At 40.4% G+C, this 16,393-nt stretch overlaps 1 non-coding gene across 1 annotated transcript; it reads right to left on the bottom strand.

Moving 5' to 3' along the window:
* Positions 1–8,988: 8,988 nt before the first annotated feature.
* On the bottom strand, positions 8,989–9,094 carry LOC123581634. The gene has a single exon (XR_006703877.1). It is a non-coding gene; the product is annotated as a U6 spliceosomal RNA (small nuclear RNA).
* Between the last annotated feature and the right edge of the window lie 7,299 nt (positions 9,095–16,393).

The following is a 16,393-nucleotide window of genomic DNA, read 5'->3' as shown; positions in this document are numbered from 1 at the left end:
CCACTAAGTTTTTTTCTGCTTGGAGTAGACATTTGCCTTTTTTCCCCCGTCTTTTAAGAGTTCAACTTTTTTTGTAAGAGCACTCAGCTCATGTTACAAGTCTTGATGGGAGGAGACACCCACCTTCCATGTCAGAAGCCAAAGGGAACATTTTCTCCTTTCCAACCTGCACACACAGCCAGGGCTAGCCCTGGAACTGAGGTCTGCAGACTGGACTGTCTCTCAGACTCTGGCTCCTCTCAGAGATATGGAGGCATGTGGGCTAGGCTCTCGCTGGGCTTACCCCTGCTGAGTTCTGTGGATTATCTATTTTATGGCTTGGTTGTGAGCTTTGCATTGCCTCCAGTGGCTTCCCAGTGAAATCCCTTTTTTGCTGAAGAAAACCTGTTTGGTGCCCCAGAAGTGGACTCTGAGGAAAGACTTTGAAAGCAAGTAGCTTATTTGGGGGGTGGCAGAAACATTGGTTAGGAGGGTGGTGAAGTGAGTTGGGAAGGGAGGCAGCTGATACAAGGTGTATAATCACAGCTACCACTGTGGGCTCCTGAAATGACCCCCCAGCGGAAGGAACTCTTCGAACCTGTGGAAACATGGATCTTTGAGTTAGCTTGCTTATGTCGGGCGGGCATTGGGATCGCGGGCATTGGGATGGTTATGCACTGACTTCTGTTAGTCCTAGCCTGGGGACCGCTCTGGGGCTGCTCACTGTTCCACCGTTCCTTAGCACAGGGAGGGCAGGCTGCCCTTAGCACAGGGAGGGCAGGCTTCTCCTGCTCTGGGGAAAGCCTCCAGTTAGAGATGCAGCCAGTGGCGGTTGACTCTGGGCTGCAGCACACAGAGGGGATATAGGTGAGGTGCTGAGAACAGCCAGTTCCAGTTGCTTGAGAATCAGAACCAGGACTGACACATGCCAGAAGCAAGGCTGCAGCCACGCCGGCCACTCCCGGGTCAGTAATGCCAAGGTCACCTGCCTCTCTGACACGTCCACGTCTTCCTAATAGTCTCAGCCCCCCAGGCGCCCCTCCTTCCAGATGACTGGACCTCGGCAAAAAGAGGCCAGGCAGCTGTGTGCTGGCTGGTAGGGAGTGGAAAGAGGAAAGGCTCTCCTTGACCTGATTTCCACAGTGGGAGGCAGAGCACCGAATCCCACATAGATTGTCCTAAAATTGGGAGGAGTGGGGGTTGGGGAGGCCGTGGGGGAAAAACCCTGATGAATATGCATTGCAGAGATCACTTCGGCATCTCAATTTTCACCTTCATTGGCATCCCCACACCATGCAGCCAAACAAGAAAATCACCTGCCTAACATGATGAATGATTCTTCATGTAACTAATATGAAGCCCCCTCAGGATCTACACCCATCTCCTGATCTGGCTATCAGGCCAAAAAGCAGGGTTAAATCACAGTAAAACTCGGCTGGGGAAGTGCCAACCTGCTAGGGAGGATAGAGGCTGTATGAGGGAACGCACTGACATGCGCTAGCAGCAGCCGGGAGGATAGAGATGGAACTGCATCCTGAGGGTGCCAACTGAAGGGGGATTAGAGCATAATGAAGTAAGAGTTGATCACGGGAGCATTCTTCCATGATATGTGATTTAACACCTTTGGCAATGACCCTGGGAAATGATAGTTCTTGAAAGTTTGAAGAAAGGCAAGGCCCACACCAAGTGAAGTAGAAATTCCAGAACTGCTGTGGCAGATGGTGGAAAAGTAGGTCAGAAAGCTCAGAGAGGAGTGCATGCTGGAATGGACATATAATCGAAGGCCAGAAAGCCATTCTGGGGAGGGGCCCAGAGAACAGTCCATTTATCAACATATTAAAGAATGCTCTGGCGAGAGGGCACCAGATTCACTCTTTGGTTGTTGTCCCTGTAGTACAGGGCTGACGATAAAACTGGGTTTCCTGATAAGAAGGGGATAAAAGAACTCCAAAATAATAAAGACCAGCAGGTCTTTAATCATCAGAAGCAATGAGGCTACAAAATTGAAGGGTCATGGGGGTGGGTGGATCTGATGTCTAAGAAGCCTACAGAGTTGGTTAATAGATGTGCTCCCCGGGAGAAAGACAGATGGGCAGGCAACAAAGGTATTGCTTAATTTAAACCATTGAGAGAAATCAAGGATGGATGATAAAAGGGTTGAATGCAGCCAGACCTAAAAGTCATAATCCTTTGCTCAGTTTTCAGACATGAGCCGTTTTAAGACTCCTGAATTTAGGAGCCATGTCTCCAGAAGGAAAGATACTGCAACAATATGACAAGTAGATATAGTAATGTTTCCTCTAGTCCTTTCCCAGAGAGACCTGTGGCCATTTGCTTAGATAACCAACCACTGGGGAAAAGGAATAACCAAACATTTCAAAAAGTGTTGGACATAGGGTACAAGTTGACATTGCTATCTTAGAACCCAAAGCTGTTTTATGGATCACTGTTACAGTGGGGGCAAGTGGGAGGCCAGGTAATAGAGTCTTGACCCAGGTCTATTTCCTAGTGGGTTAGCTGGGTCTATAGACTGACCAGTGGCCATTTCCCTGGTCCCTAAATTGGTATATGGCAGAACCTCTACATTTGCTCCTGGGCCTGAAAGATAAGAGCACCACAGTGGGAATCCCTGAAGCTCCTTATCCCCTGCCCACTGCCCCAGCCCAGTTAATATTACATCCTCACAGGAAATAGCACAGGCTCATGTTACCCTAAGTGATGTAGGGGGTAGTGGCCCTCATGCATCCCTGTTTAATTCACAGATTTGGCCCCTACAAAATCTAGACTGATCACGGAGGACTACAGAAGATTACCACCACTCAACCAGGTAATATCTTGAACTGCAGCTGTTGTGCCAGATTTGGGCATGTACACAAAGCCTTAGGCACACAGATAGTGGTTAATGAACACTGATGTGAATGAACACTGAAGAACACTGATGAATGTGTTCCTTTCCATTCCTGAAAGGAGGATTAGAACAGTTTGTATTTCACCAGAGGTGGACAATGGTATACATTTATGGTCCGTGAATGCTCTTACCTCGAGCCCCTGCTCTTTCCACGTGAGGTGGATGACTAAGTGTTCGGCCCAAAGCTCTGCTCCTTGTGAATACTTCCCTTCACTGCCGTGTTTCAGGGCTGCCCCTGAATTGACTACAGCATGGCAGCAGTCCATTTTCAGCCCTGTGCCCCTTCATCAGTTGGTCAGAAGGGGGCTCTACTCCATACTGCTTTGGGTGTGAGCTGAAAGAGGGAAACATGATAAACCCACCTAGAATGCATTCCTCTGCATTATATTAATGGATTTCTGTCACCTCAACTTTGTTTAACATTGGTCACCTTAGGTTAATATTGGAGAAACCCAAGCTGCCTGAGGTGGCATACCGTGAATCCAGAATCTTAGGTGAAGTTACCTGTATCAGTCTAGGTTCAACCAGAGAAACAGAACCAATGGGAGATATATATTAAAAGATTTATTCCACAGAATTGGCTTAGGTGATTGTGGGGGTGGCAAGGCAAGTCCAAAATTTATAAGGCAGGTTTGCAGGAAAGGCAGGTCAGATTTCTTGAGTAAGAGCCTTATCTGCTATCCACGGGTGGAATTTCTTCCTCATGAAAGACTCAGTTCTACTCTTAAAAGCGTTTCAACTGATTTAATCAGGCCTATCCAGGTTATCTATAGTTTCCTTCAGTTAAAGTCAACAGGATTGTGGACTTTAATTATATCTACAAAATACCTAGAAACGCCTAGATTAGTGTTTGATTAAATAACTGCAGGACTACAGCTCAACCAAGTTGACGCATAAAAGTGACCATCACAGTACCTATAACATTAAATCCAAACTCATTAAAAAATCAAATCTTGTAATGTATAGCATGGTGACTATAGTGAATATAACTTTATTGCATTTTTGAAAGTTGCTAAGAGACTAAAGTTCTCATCACAAGAAAAAAATTCTGTAGCTATGTTTGGTGACAGATGTAATCTACACTTAACGGTGGTGATCATTTCCCAGGGTATGCAAATATCTAATCATTATGTTGTATACCTGGAAATAACACATTGTATGTCATTTATACCTCGATAAAAAAATCAAATATGAATGTTTTTCATTTCTTTAAAGAAATACTTCATTTTTTTCTTAAGTTTTTATTTAAATTCCAGTTAGTTAACATATAGTATAATATTAGTTTCAGGTATAGAATTTAATGATTCAACACTTCCATACCTCTTTGACATCGGCCATAGCAACACTGCTTAAATGTGTCTCCTGAGGCAAGGGAAACAAAAGCAAATATAAACTATTGGGACTTCATCAAAATAATAAGTTTCTTCAGAGCCAATGAAACAATCAACAAAACTAAAAGGCAACCTATGGAATGGGAGAAGATTATTTGCAAGTGATATATCTGATAAAGAGTTGGAATCCAAAATATATAAAGAAGTTATAAAACTCAACACCCAAAATAATGCAGTTAAGAAATGGGCAGTTAAGGGGCACCTGAGTAGCACAGTTAAGCGTCCGACTCTTGATCTCGGCTCAGGTCACGATCTCACGGTTTGTGAGTTTAAGCCCCACGTGGGGCTCTGAGCTGATGTTGTGGAGCCTGCTTGGGATTCTGTCTCTACTTCTCTCTTACGCTCCCTGCATGTGCTCTCTCTCTCTTTCTCAAAACAAATACACTTAAAAAAATAAAAAAATAAAAAGAAATGGGCAGTTAAGAAATGGGCAGAAGATATAAACAGACATTTTTCCAAAGAAGACATCCAGATGGCCAAGAGACACATGAAAAGATGCTCAATGTCACTCATCATCAGGGAAATACAAATCAAAACCACAATAAGATAGCACCTCACACCGGTCAGAATGACTAAAATTAACACAGGAAACAACAGATGTTGGCGAGGATGTGGAGAAAGGGGAACCGTCTTACACTGTTGGTGGGAATGCAAACTGGTGCAGTGACTCTGGAAAACAGTATGGAGGTTCCTCAAAAAGTTAAAAATAGAATTACCATACGACCCACCAATGGCACTACTAGGTATTTATCCAAGAGATTAAAAAAAAAAAAAAAAAAAAGACTTCCTTTTTAAGGGCAGTTTTAAGTTCATAGCAAAATTAAGAGGAAGGTATAGAGGTTTCCCATATTCTTCTGCCTTCATATGTGTATAATTTCCTCCTAATTATCAATAGCCGACACCAGAATCGTACATTTGTTACAAATGATGAACCTACATTGACACATCATAATCACCGAAAGCCCATGGTTGACATTAGGATTCATTCATGGTGTACATTCTATGGGTTTGGACAAATGTATAATGACACATATCCATCATTATGGTATTAAAAAGATGATTTTCACTGCCCTAAACATACTCTGTGTTCTTTGTATTCATCTCTGTCCACTCCCCAAACTCTGGTAACCAGTGATCTTTTACTATTTCCATAGCTTTGTCTTTCCAGAATGTCATATAGTTGGAATCATACAGTATGCAGCCTTTGCAGATTGATTTCTTTCACTTAGTAATATGCATTTAAGGTTCCTTCATGTCTTTTCATGGCTTGACAGCTCATTTATTTCAGTGCTGAATAATATTCCATTGTCTGATGTGCCACAGTTGATTGATCCATTTACCTACTGAAGGACATCTTCATTGCTTCCAAGTTTTGGCAATTATGAATAAAGCTTCTATAAACATCCATGTGCATGTTTTGTATGGGTATAAGTTTTAAATTTCTTTGGGTAAAAACCAAGGAACATGACTGCTGGATCATATAGTAAGAGTATGTTTAGTTTTGTTAGAAACAGCCAAACTACTGTACCATTTTTCATTCCCATCAGCAATGAACAAGCGTTCCTGTTTTTTCACATCCTCACCAGTATTTGGTGTTGTTAGTGTTTCAGATTTTGGTCATTCTGGTAGGTGTGTTGTGGTTGAATTTTTTTTTTGACCAGCAAGTTTTTAGATCTTTCCATTACTTTGTGAGTTATTTGGGAACACTTTTGAATAAAGAGTTCACCAATACCACAACAAATAAAACTGAGTGTTACTGGCTACTAGGCAGGGCACTTTGGATTTTACCTGTATTGTGTCCTTAAATACCATGAGATCAGTACTATTGTTGCCCTCTTTCATTTGTGAGGAAAGTGAGGTTTAGGGAAATTGCCTAAATTCATTCAGCTGGAGTTCAGTCTAGGTCTGATTGACTTCAACTTTCTGGCTTTTTATTTTAGAACAGTTTTAGATTTACAGAAAAGTTACAAAGATATACAGAGAGTTCCTGTATTCCCAGTGCTATGGACTGAATGTTCTGTCCCAGAGTTCATACGTTGAACCCCAGTATGATGATATTGGGAGGTGTGACCCTTGGGAGGTGATTAGGTAATGAGGGTGGACCCCTAATGCATGGGATGAGTGCCCTTGTAAAAGAGAACCCAGAGAACTCCCTCACCGCTTCCACAATCTGAGAACACAGCGAGAGATCGGCTCTCTATGAAACAGGAAGTGGGCCATCACCAGATGCTGAATCTTCCAGCACCTTGATCTTGGACTTCCAAGCCTCCACAACTGTGAGAAATAAACGTTTTTGTTCAAGCCACCCAGTCTATGGTATTTTTGTTACAGCAGCCTGAATGGGCTAACATACTCAGTTTCCCCTAATAATAACATCTTATGTAACTATGGTACATTTGCTCCAACTATGAGTTTAATATTGGTACATTACTACTTACTAAGCTCTAGACTTTGTTCAGATTTCACCAGTTTTCCCACTAATGTCCTTTTTGTATCTCAGGATCCAGTCCAAAATACCAAACTGCATTTAGCAAAGCTTATAGTTTTGTGGTACCTGGGTGGTTCAGTCAGTTGAACGTCCGACTTCAGCTCAGGTCATGATCTCACAGTTTGTGAGTTCGAGCCCTGTATCAAAGTCTCTGCTGTCAGCACAGAGCCATCTTCAGATCCTCTGTCTCCCTCTCTCTGCCCCTCCCCTGCTCATGTTCTCTGTCTCTCTCAAAAATAAATAAACAGTAATAAAAATTATAATAAAAAAAGCTTATGGTTTTAACCATTTCACTTGGATTGCCCTATAGAGAAGTTTATAAATCTACAAAAAGGTATACAGTTCCATAATTGTTCTATGGGTCTGGGTGACACAGCTTAATAATGGGACTGTTCAGGTTGAACATTTTTGTTTTCTTTGAATATGTTTGACTGTTCTGATTTTCAGATATACTTTGACTTTGGTATCTGACCTAAAAACTCAGAAACTTTTCCTTAATGCTTTTTGGAATAGGTCTCAGTAACACTTTTTTAGTTTCTTAGTTTTTCAGAGAAACAAGCTCCCTAATAACCATGATAGTGCTACTTAAAACTTTTAAGTCCTCTTGTCCTGATGACTTCCTTCGATATGCCTTTACTGACCTCTTCCTCTTCCTTTCCATTCCTGTTGCTATCAATTTAGTCCATCCAGGAAAAGACTGTTTCACATCTGGATTATTATAAGAACGCTCAAAGGCTCTTCTAACCTCTAGACTCCCTTCAGTTCCAAACCCATCTTTAATATCATGACCAGACTGACCTTTTAAAATCTTTAGTTTCATCATATTATCCCCCTACCTAGAAAATCCTCAGGCTCTGCTTGATGATTTCGGGAGAAATGATCAGGCTCTAAAATGTTATTAAAACCTTTCTCGGGGCGCCTGGGTGGTGCAGTCGGTTAAGCGTCCGACTTCAGCCAGGTCACGATCTCGCGGTCCGTGAGTTCAAGCCCCGCGTCAGGCTCTGGGCTGATGGCTCAGAGCCTGGAGCCTGTTTCCGATTCTGTGTCTCCCTCTCTCTCTGCCCCTCCCCCGTTCATGCTCTGTCTCTCTCTGTCCCAAAAATAAATAAACGTTGAAAAAAAATTTAAAAAAAACAAACAAACAAAAAAAAAAAAACAAAAAAAAACCTTTCTCTATTCTTTTTCCAAACCACAGTCCTATGATTTTTCCAGATGAACCCTTCACCCTAACAAGTCCATTCCTCTGAGTCCATCCAGAACACTGTCACTGACTCAGAGTTCATGCTTATGAGACTACCCTTGTTTGGAATGTCCATTGTCTTCTCTTTTCTGTGTCCAAATATTTTCTATCTTTTAAAGAATGTTCAAGGTTTATCTGATGGCTCTCTAGGATGTATGAAGAATAATTCTCTTCTCTTAGTAATTCAGAACCTCTACTGTTTAAGTTTATCAATGTGTAAAAGTGGTGAAGGGAAGCCAATTTGTAGTTCTAATTATGACCTTTATGTGTCTTCTCATTTTGTTATTACCACTACCCACCTGTACACAGTCTCTTTCTGGGCAAAATTCTCTTGCCTTGTGCTCCTGGGTACAACTGGAACAAGAACAGAACTTCTAAAGACTTTCTGTAAAACAGAATAAAATGAAAATAAACACCAAATTTCAAGAAGCCACAAATAGCCCAATTTACAAAATATAAATTACTCAATTTACCTTGAGTAGTACTAGTTAGGATTAAGTTCAGATGTATTGGCCAAAAACTCAAACAAAGACTGGCTTAATAATATCGTTTGTTCATTCTTGTAAAAGAAGCCTACCAGTCTGTCACTGGGGACTCAGATATTGATTTTTCTTTTCTTTTTTCAGTCATCACTATAAACATTTATTTTATTAAAAAAATTTTTTTCAATGTCTATTTATTTTTGAGAGACAGAGAGAGACAGAGTGTGAGTAGGGAAGGGGCAGAAAGAGAGGGAGACACAGAATTCAAAGCAGGCTCCAGGCTCTGCTGTCAGCACAGAGCCCAATGTGGGGCTCTAACCCACGAACCGGGAGATCATGACCTGGGCCGAAGTCGGACACCCAACCAACTGAGCCACCCAGGCACTCCTAAACATTTATTGACATATATCTAGCCACCATTGTTAAAATCTTTTTTTTTTAATCTTTTATTTTAATCACCCGGTGCTCATCACAAGTGTACTCCTTAATCCACATCACCTAAAAATGTGGAATGCTCACAAATTTGTGTGTCATCCTTGTGCAGGGACCACACTAATCTTCTTTGTATCATTCAAATTTTAGTATATGTGCTGCCAAAGCGAGTGCAGATACTGATTTTTCTACTCCACCATCGTTGGCACCAGGACTCCATTCCCAAGGTCATTTCACAGTCTAATATTACTGCTGGAACTCCAGCCATCATGTACATATTCCAGGGAGGAAGAAGGGAAAAGACCAAGGAGCTCAGTATGCCCCCCCTTTAAGAGTCTTCCTGGAAATTTTACCCAACAATTAATTTCCACTTACATTTGATTAGTCATATTTATTATTATTTTATTATTTTCTATCCTTTTGGGTTTTTGATTTTATCTTTAAAAAATGATTATTTATTTTTTGAGAGAGAGAGAGAGAGCGAGAGACAGAGAGAGACCATGAATGGGGGAAGGGTATAGAGACATGGCGACAGAGGATTGGAAGCCGGTTCTGCACTGACAGCAGTGAGCCCAACGTGTGGCTCGAACTCACGAACTGTGAGATCATGACCCTAGGCAAATTCAGATGCTCAACCAACAGCCACCCAGGCGCTCCTCAAGTTTTTATTTATTTATTTATTTATTTATTTATTTATTTAATTTATTTTTTAAAAATATTTCTTTTTTTTTTTTTAATTTTTTTTTTCAACGTTTATTTATTTATTTTGGGACAGAGAGAGACAGAGCATGAACGGGGGAGGGGCAGAGAGAGAGGGAGACACAGAATCGGAAACAGGCTCCAGGCTCTGAGCCATCAGCCCAGAGCCTGACGCGGGGCTCGAACTCACGGACCGCGAGATCATGACCTGGCTGAAGTCGGACGCTTAACCGACTGCGCCACCCAGGCGCCCCACTCAAGTTTTTATTTAAATTACAGTTTATTAACCTACAATGTAATCTTAGTTTCAGGTGTAGAATTTAGTGATTCATCCACCATGTAATAAAACACTCAGGGCTCATCACAAGTGCCTTCCTTAATATTCATTACCCATTTAGTCCATCCATCTGTCCACCTCCCCTCCAGTAACTCTCAGTTTGCTCTCTGTAGTTAAAAGTCTGTTTTTGGGGAGCCTGGGTGGCTCAGTCAGTTAAGCGTCCAACTTCAGCTCAGGTCATGATCTCACAGTCCATGAGTTCGAGCCCCGCGTCTGGCTCTGTCCTGACAGCTCAGAGCCTGGAGCCTGCTTCAGATTCTGTGTCTCCCTCTCTCTCTCTGCCCCTCCCCTGATCATGCTCTGTCTCTCTCTGTCTCAAAAATAAATAAAAACATTAAAAAAAAAGTCTGTTTTCTGGTTTGTGTCTTTTTTCTTTCCCCTATGTTCATATGTTTTGTTACTTAAATTCCACATATGAGTGAAATGATATGGTATTTGTCTTTCTCTGACTGACTTATATCACTTAACATAATGCTCTCTAGCTCCATCCACATTGTTGCAAATGGCAAGAGTTCATTCTTTTTGATGGCTGAGTAATATTCCATTATATGTACCACATCTTCTTAATCCATTCATCAGTTGATGGGCATTTGGGCTCTTTCCATAATTTGGCTATTGTAGATAATGCTGCTATAAACATTGGGGTTCATGTATCCCTCCAAATCAGTATTTTTGTATCCTTTGGGTGAATACTTAATAGTGCAACTGCTGGATAGTAGGGTAGTTCTATTTTTATCTTTTTGAGGAAACTCCATACTGTTTTCCAGAGTGTGATTGGCCATATTTAGTTTCACACTGCCATACTTAGTTTCGAGGGAGGCTGATCAATATAGTTTTTCATTAGAGAAGATCGTTGCCTTGAATAAAATGGGGTTATGCTAATAAGCACAAAGGGAAGAATGGGTATTGGGTGGACAATTAACCCTCTCTACCACACATTGCTTCTATGGCTGAGAATCTCTGTTCAGAAGATGTCCTTGCGCTACAAAGCTCGAAGTCACACTGTCTCTTTTGTACTTTGAACTTCTCCCCAGTCTCTATGTAGGGGTGTTGTCTTAGAACCCATTATGTCAGCATTTCCTCAATCTCCTGGGCTGGCTCACCCCAGAAGAGCCAAATATTTCTCTAGGTTTGTCTTTCTTGGTTTCAGTTTTTGGCCAGTGAGTCCCACCTCTTTCTAGGTGACTCTCAGGAAAACACAAGTTTAGTGTAATATGTTGTGGAACTGTCCTCTAGGATAGTAGACTGTAATTTTAATGGCTCCCAATAAAGCATGGATCTGGTACTTACCCCCTATGTGATGCCTTTCCACGTTGATTTTGGATTTGGCCATGTGACACACTTTGGTCAGTGAGACATCAACAAATGTCAAGCCAGAGACCTGATATGTGCTCTTGCACTGAGGCTTGCCTACTTTTATCAGCTCTGTGTAAGAAATGCAGGCCATCTTGTCAGAGAGGCTGCATGGATAAGAATGGAGACATTCCAGCTGGCAGCCCCAGTTGATCTCCAGGCATGTGAGTGAGGCCCTCTTGGATCTTCCAGCCCCAGATAAGCTGCCAGATGATTATAGTCACGTGAGTAATTCTAGACAAAATACCAGAAGAACCACCCGGTTGAGCTCACGTACAGGATCATGAGTAAATAAATGGGTGCCGTTTTAAGCCATTAAGTTTTGAGGTGGTCTTTTATGCAGAAAGAAACCTGAGCCATCTTGGATATTGCTCAGAGATGTTGTGGCTTGGGCTAGGGTTGTGGATGGGTCATACCTGCTAACCACAAGGCTGTGGTTTCAGGAACATATGCTCTAGTAAGCACTTGTTCTCGTCATTCAACATCCTTTCTCCCTCTTTTGGTAACAATTCTGGGGTTTTACTTGGGGCTGTCAGTTATTCAGTTCTCACATGTGATTGCTTTGGCCATGGTGTTTGGACAGGAAGAGGTAGGTGATCTAATTCAGACAATTAAAAGTCAGGTTTAGGATTTGTTCAAATTCTCTTTTCATCTAGAAGAAAGACTCTGCCGTTATGTAGGGTCTGAGGAAACTGGTTCAGCCCTCTTTTTTGGTAATGAAGACACACTAAACAGGCATTAGGAAGTTTTGCTCTAAAGACGTTCCTAAAGGAAACCCTCGTGTAGAGCTTGTGGGGACGTAAACTGATGCTGCCATATTGCAGAGTAATCTGGCCATAATAAATACAAACACATACACCTCTGACCCAGCAACAAATGCCCTAGGGAAACTTTCTAGGGGACACAGATGACCATCTTCATCAGAGCAGTTTCTGGCAGCAGAGAATTAACACTAGTTGAAAGCTAGGAGGATGAACAAGTGAAATATTGTGGAATACTATGCAACATTCAAAAGTAATAATGTAGTTCAGCACCATGGCTGGTTGGAAGATCTTGGCACTCATCTCCCCCGCAAAAACAAACAAAAATCCCAGGAAGTAAACAACTACAAACTGGTGAAAACAGCTCTGGGGAAGCTCTGGACTACAATGAAGGAGCAGCAGAACTCTGCAGAGCTAAGAAACCGAGGATGGCTGCATAGAAAAGAGTAGGAAACATTTTACCTGTGTCATCCCCTCCCCCTGTCCAAAACAACTCAGCTCCAAGAAGGATCCCCTTGGAGGGATTTTACCCCATGGAGGAAAAAGAGAGCAGAACCCTAGTAAGCCTCACTGCCCTTGCAGCCTTTGCTATTGAGGACACCTGCAGTCCTCACCAATACAGAAACCATCTGATGGAGCTGCCCAGACTCCCCACTGGTCCCCACTGCTATGCTTCTTCCCCATGGCTGGAGCTGTCACTGCACTGACATAATAAGGGCTATTACATGACAAACCCACAACTAATATTATACTCAATGGTGCAAAGTGAAAAGCCTTTCCTTTAAGATTAGGAAAGGTAAAAGGATGTCCACTCTCACCACTTCTATTTACCATAATATTGGAAGTCCTAGCCATGGAAATTAGGCAAGGAAAAGAAATGAAAGACATCTAAATTGGAAAGGAAGAAGTAATAGTATCTCTTTTGCAGATCAGATGATCCTATATAAAGAAAACCCTGAGAACTCCACTAAAAAACTATTAGAACTAACAAATGAATTCAGTAAAGTTGCAGGATATGTAATCAACATATAAAAATCAGTTATAGGTATCTATATGGTAACAATGAAGTAGCTGAAAGAGAAAGAAAGGAATCCCATTTATGGTGGCATAAAGAACAATAAAATACTTGGGAATAAAGTTAACCAGGCAAGTGAAAGACCTGTGCACTGAAAACTATAAGACAAATTGAAGAAGACACAAATAAATGGAAAAGATACCCCATGCACTTGGATTATATGAATATTGTTAAAATGTTCACACTACTGAAAGCAATCTACAGATTCAATGCCATCCGTATTAAAATTCCAATGGAGGGGCGCCTGGGAGGCTCAGTCGGTTAAGCGTCCGACTTCGGCTCAGGTCATGATCTCGCGGTCCGTGAGTTCGAGCCCCGCGTCGGGCTCTGTGCTGACAGCTCAGAGCCTGGAGCCTGCTTCCGATTCTGTGTCTCCCTCTCTCTCTGACCCTCCCCCGTATATGCTCTGTCTCTCTATGTCTCAAAAATAAATAAACATTAAAAAAAAAATTAAAAAAAAATTCCAATGGAATTTTTCAAAGAACAAATACTATCCTAAACTGTTTATGGAACCCTAAAAGACCCCAAGTAGCCAAAACAATACTGAGAAAGAAGAACAAAGCTGAAGTATCACACTTCCTGATTTCAAACTATATTACAAAACTATAGTCAAAACAGTATGGTTTTGGTATAAGAACAGGCACACAAACCAGTGGTCAGAGCTGAGAGCCCAGAAGACCCACGCATATATAGTCAACTAATCTTTGACAAGGGCAACAAGAATGCACAATGGGGAAAGGGTACTCTCTTTAATATGATATTGGGAAAACTGCATATCTACATGCGAAGGAATGAAATTGAACCTGTATCTTACACCACTCACAAAAAATTAAGTTGAACTGAATTAAAGACTTACATGTAAGACCTGAAATCATAAAAATTATAGACAAAATCAGGGAAGAAGCTCTTTGACATTGGTCTTGGTAATGATTCCTTGGATAAGACACCAAAAGCATAGGTGACAAAAGCTGAAAGAAACAAGTGGGGCACATTAAACTAAAGAACTTCTATATAGCCGAAGAAACCATCAGGAAATTGAAAAGGCAGCCTATGGAAGGGGAGAAAATATTTGTAAACCATATATCTCTCTCTTTCAAAATAAATAAACTTAAAAAAAATAATAGAGTACTGTATACTTGAGTACTTGCTGAGAGTGGATTTTAAGCATTCTCACCAAACACACAAAAAGAGTTAACTGTATGAGGTGATGTATGTACTAATTACCTTGACCTTGGTAACTATTCCACAATATATATGTTTATCTCATCATGGCGTTGTACAATGTAAATAAGTACACTTATGTTTGTGAATTATTCCTCAATAAAGTTAGGAAAAAAAGAGATCACCAGTTTTAAAAATTAAACAAAATTAAACAAAACAAATTAAGGATGTAAAATTTTCACCTAATAGTTAAGATCTATCCATGTCATTCTCTGTGAAAATGAGAAATAGGACAATACAATTTCTATTTTGGAATAACACATGCATGCATGAGAAACACTCTTTTTCAAGAATATAGATGTATCAATGGCATATATTAAACACAGAAAGATGATCCCATGGAGTAAAAGGAATGTGAAGAGAGCAATGAAGGAGAGAAATTAAGAAACTTTCAGATCGATATGTGCCAGATTGAATGTGCCAGGAATTGAGGTTGTGATTAATTAAAAAATTTGTACCTGAGGTTTAAAAAACCCCATAATGATTTATTACAACATGAATGATTTGCAATTTGAGACAATTCATACATGTAATATACACTTGAATATGAGAAAGTGGCCCACGTAGAAAGTCTTCTCCATGTCATACTTTGAGACTTCCAAGAGTCTGCAACGCAATGGATTCTGTTTAAAATAATCTTTACTATTTCCCCCAGGCAGTTAGTAAAGGAAAAAGAGAATATGGGCTGACAAGAGAATATTTTTGTAGGATGGATGAAGAGGAAAGAAGAACATTTAATGCCAGAGGAGTTGTCAACAATTGAAAAGTAACAATGTCAGCTTGAAGAAACAATTTTCTCCACTAGTGTCAGGGCGAAATTTGATGTCACAACATGATCACCAAAAGTATGAGAGGGCAAATGTCAAGAATTTTCCTGATGTTTTCCTCATGGCATTCTATTCTATTTTAGTCTTATGTATCAGCTATCCAAGATTTAATACCTAGTGGAATGTACTTGCTGGAAAGAAATAAAAAATTGCATCTCACGGCATTGCACATTAGTGTGACAGAAATGTTCCTCATCGACCTTAAATTCCAGTTCATAGCATTACAAAAGATAAGGAGCTGATTTCTTTTAGGGTACTGAATTTTTCTCACTGGCAAGAAAATAATCAAGAATTGAACACGAGTGATGAGATGCTGGTGTATCAGTGTGTTGAGACCTCTTAAAATTGATATTTAGGATTTTTAGCTTATAAGATTATTTGTATACTCAGAAATCCAATATGGTCATATCTGAATGTTCTGAAAATTATGAATTTAGAAGTTTATATATATGTGAGTTTGTATCTATGAGCGAATTTCTCTTTGAATTATCTCTTTTTTCCTTTCATTACTTTACTATTTCTCTTCTAAATTCTGTTTTATGGGAAATTTGTATTCTTTGGATTTATCAATGGTGCAGGATTAAAGAAAAAAATCGCAGCCCTTATGCAGTTTATATTCTAATAAGTTAATGTTTGTTAATTTAGAGTACAAACTGTTCGATACTGTAATGTAATAACACCAGGAAAATTGTATTTATGTTTTTGAATTTGATATAATTTTGTCCTTATAACGTTTCTCCTAAACATAGCATATTCGGCCATTATAATGTGATTGCTAGTGCATAGATTTAAGTATAACTTGGGTCAAATCATATCCCCAAATAAAACAAATGACTGTCTGATATGATAGGTTTAAGCTATAGAACACCATTATCCTTGATACACTATAGGGATTTTGAAGGGTTTGCTGAATTGGACAAGAGCATTAAGCCCTGGGCCTGATACTTTTATTACCTGGGTTTTTAGTACATTAGGATACCATTCTATTCTTTTCTCATTATTTATTATAATGTACACAATCTATAAATACGTTCCTTGCAGCACAATCCTCTTTGTACTTCCATATAATCTTTCTATTGCTTCCCCATCCTCAAAGTCCTGCCCCTTTGAGCAGCTGCTTCTATTTTTTTCTCTTTTTAAAGAAATCACTCTGTGATGTATCCCTGTCTCCCTTGTTCCTGTTAGTTCTCTGAGGTTGGA

This window comes from Leopardus geoffroyi, chromosome A1, assembly GCF_018350155.1.
Source record: "Leopardus geoffroyi isolate Oge1 chromosome A1, O.geoffroyi_Oge1_pat1.0, whole genome shotgun sequence".
Classification (NCBI taxonomy): Eukaryota; Metazoa; Chordata; class Mammalia; order Carnivora; family Felidae; genus Leopardus; species Leopardus geoffroyi.
The sequence above is the reverse complement of the archived record's forward strand: the minus strand, read 5'-3'. Positions and strand labels throughout refer to the sequence as shown.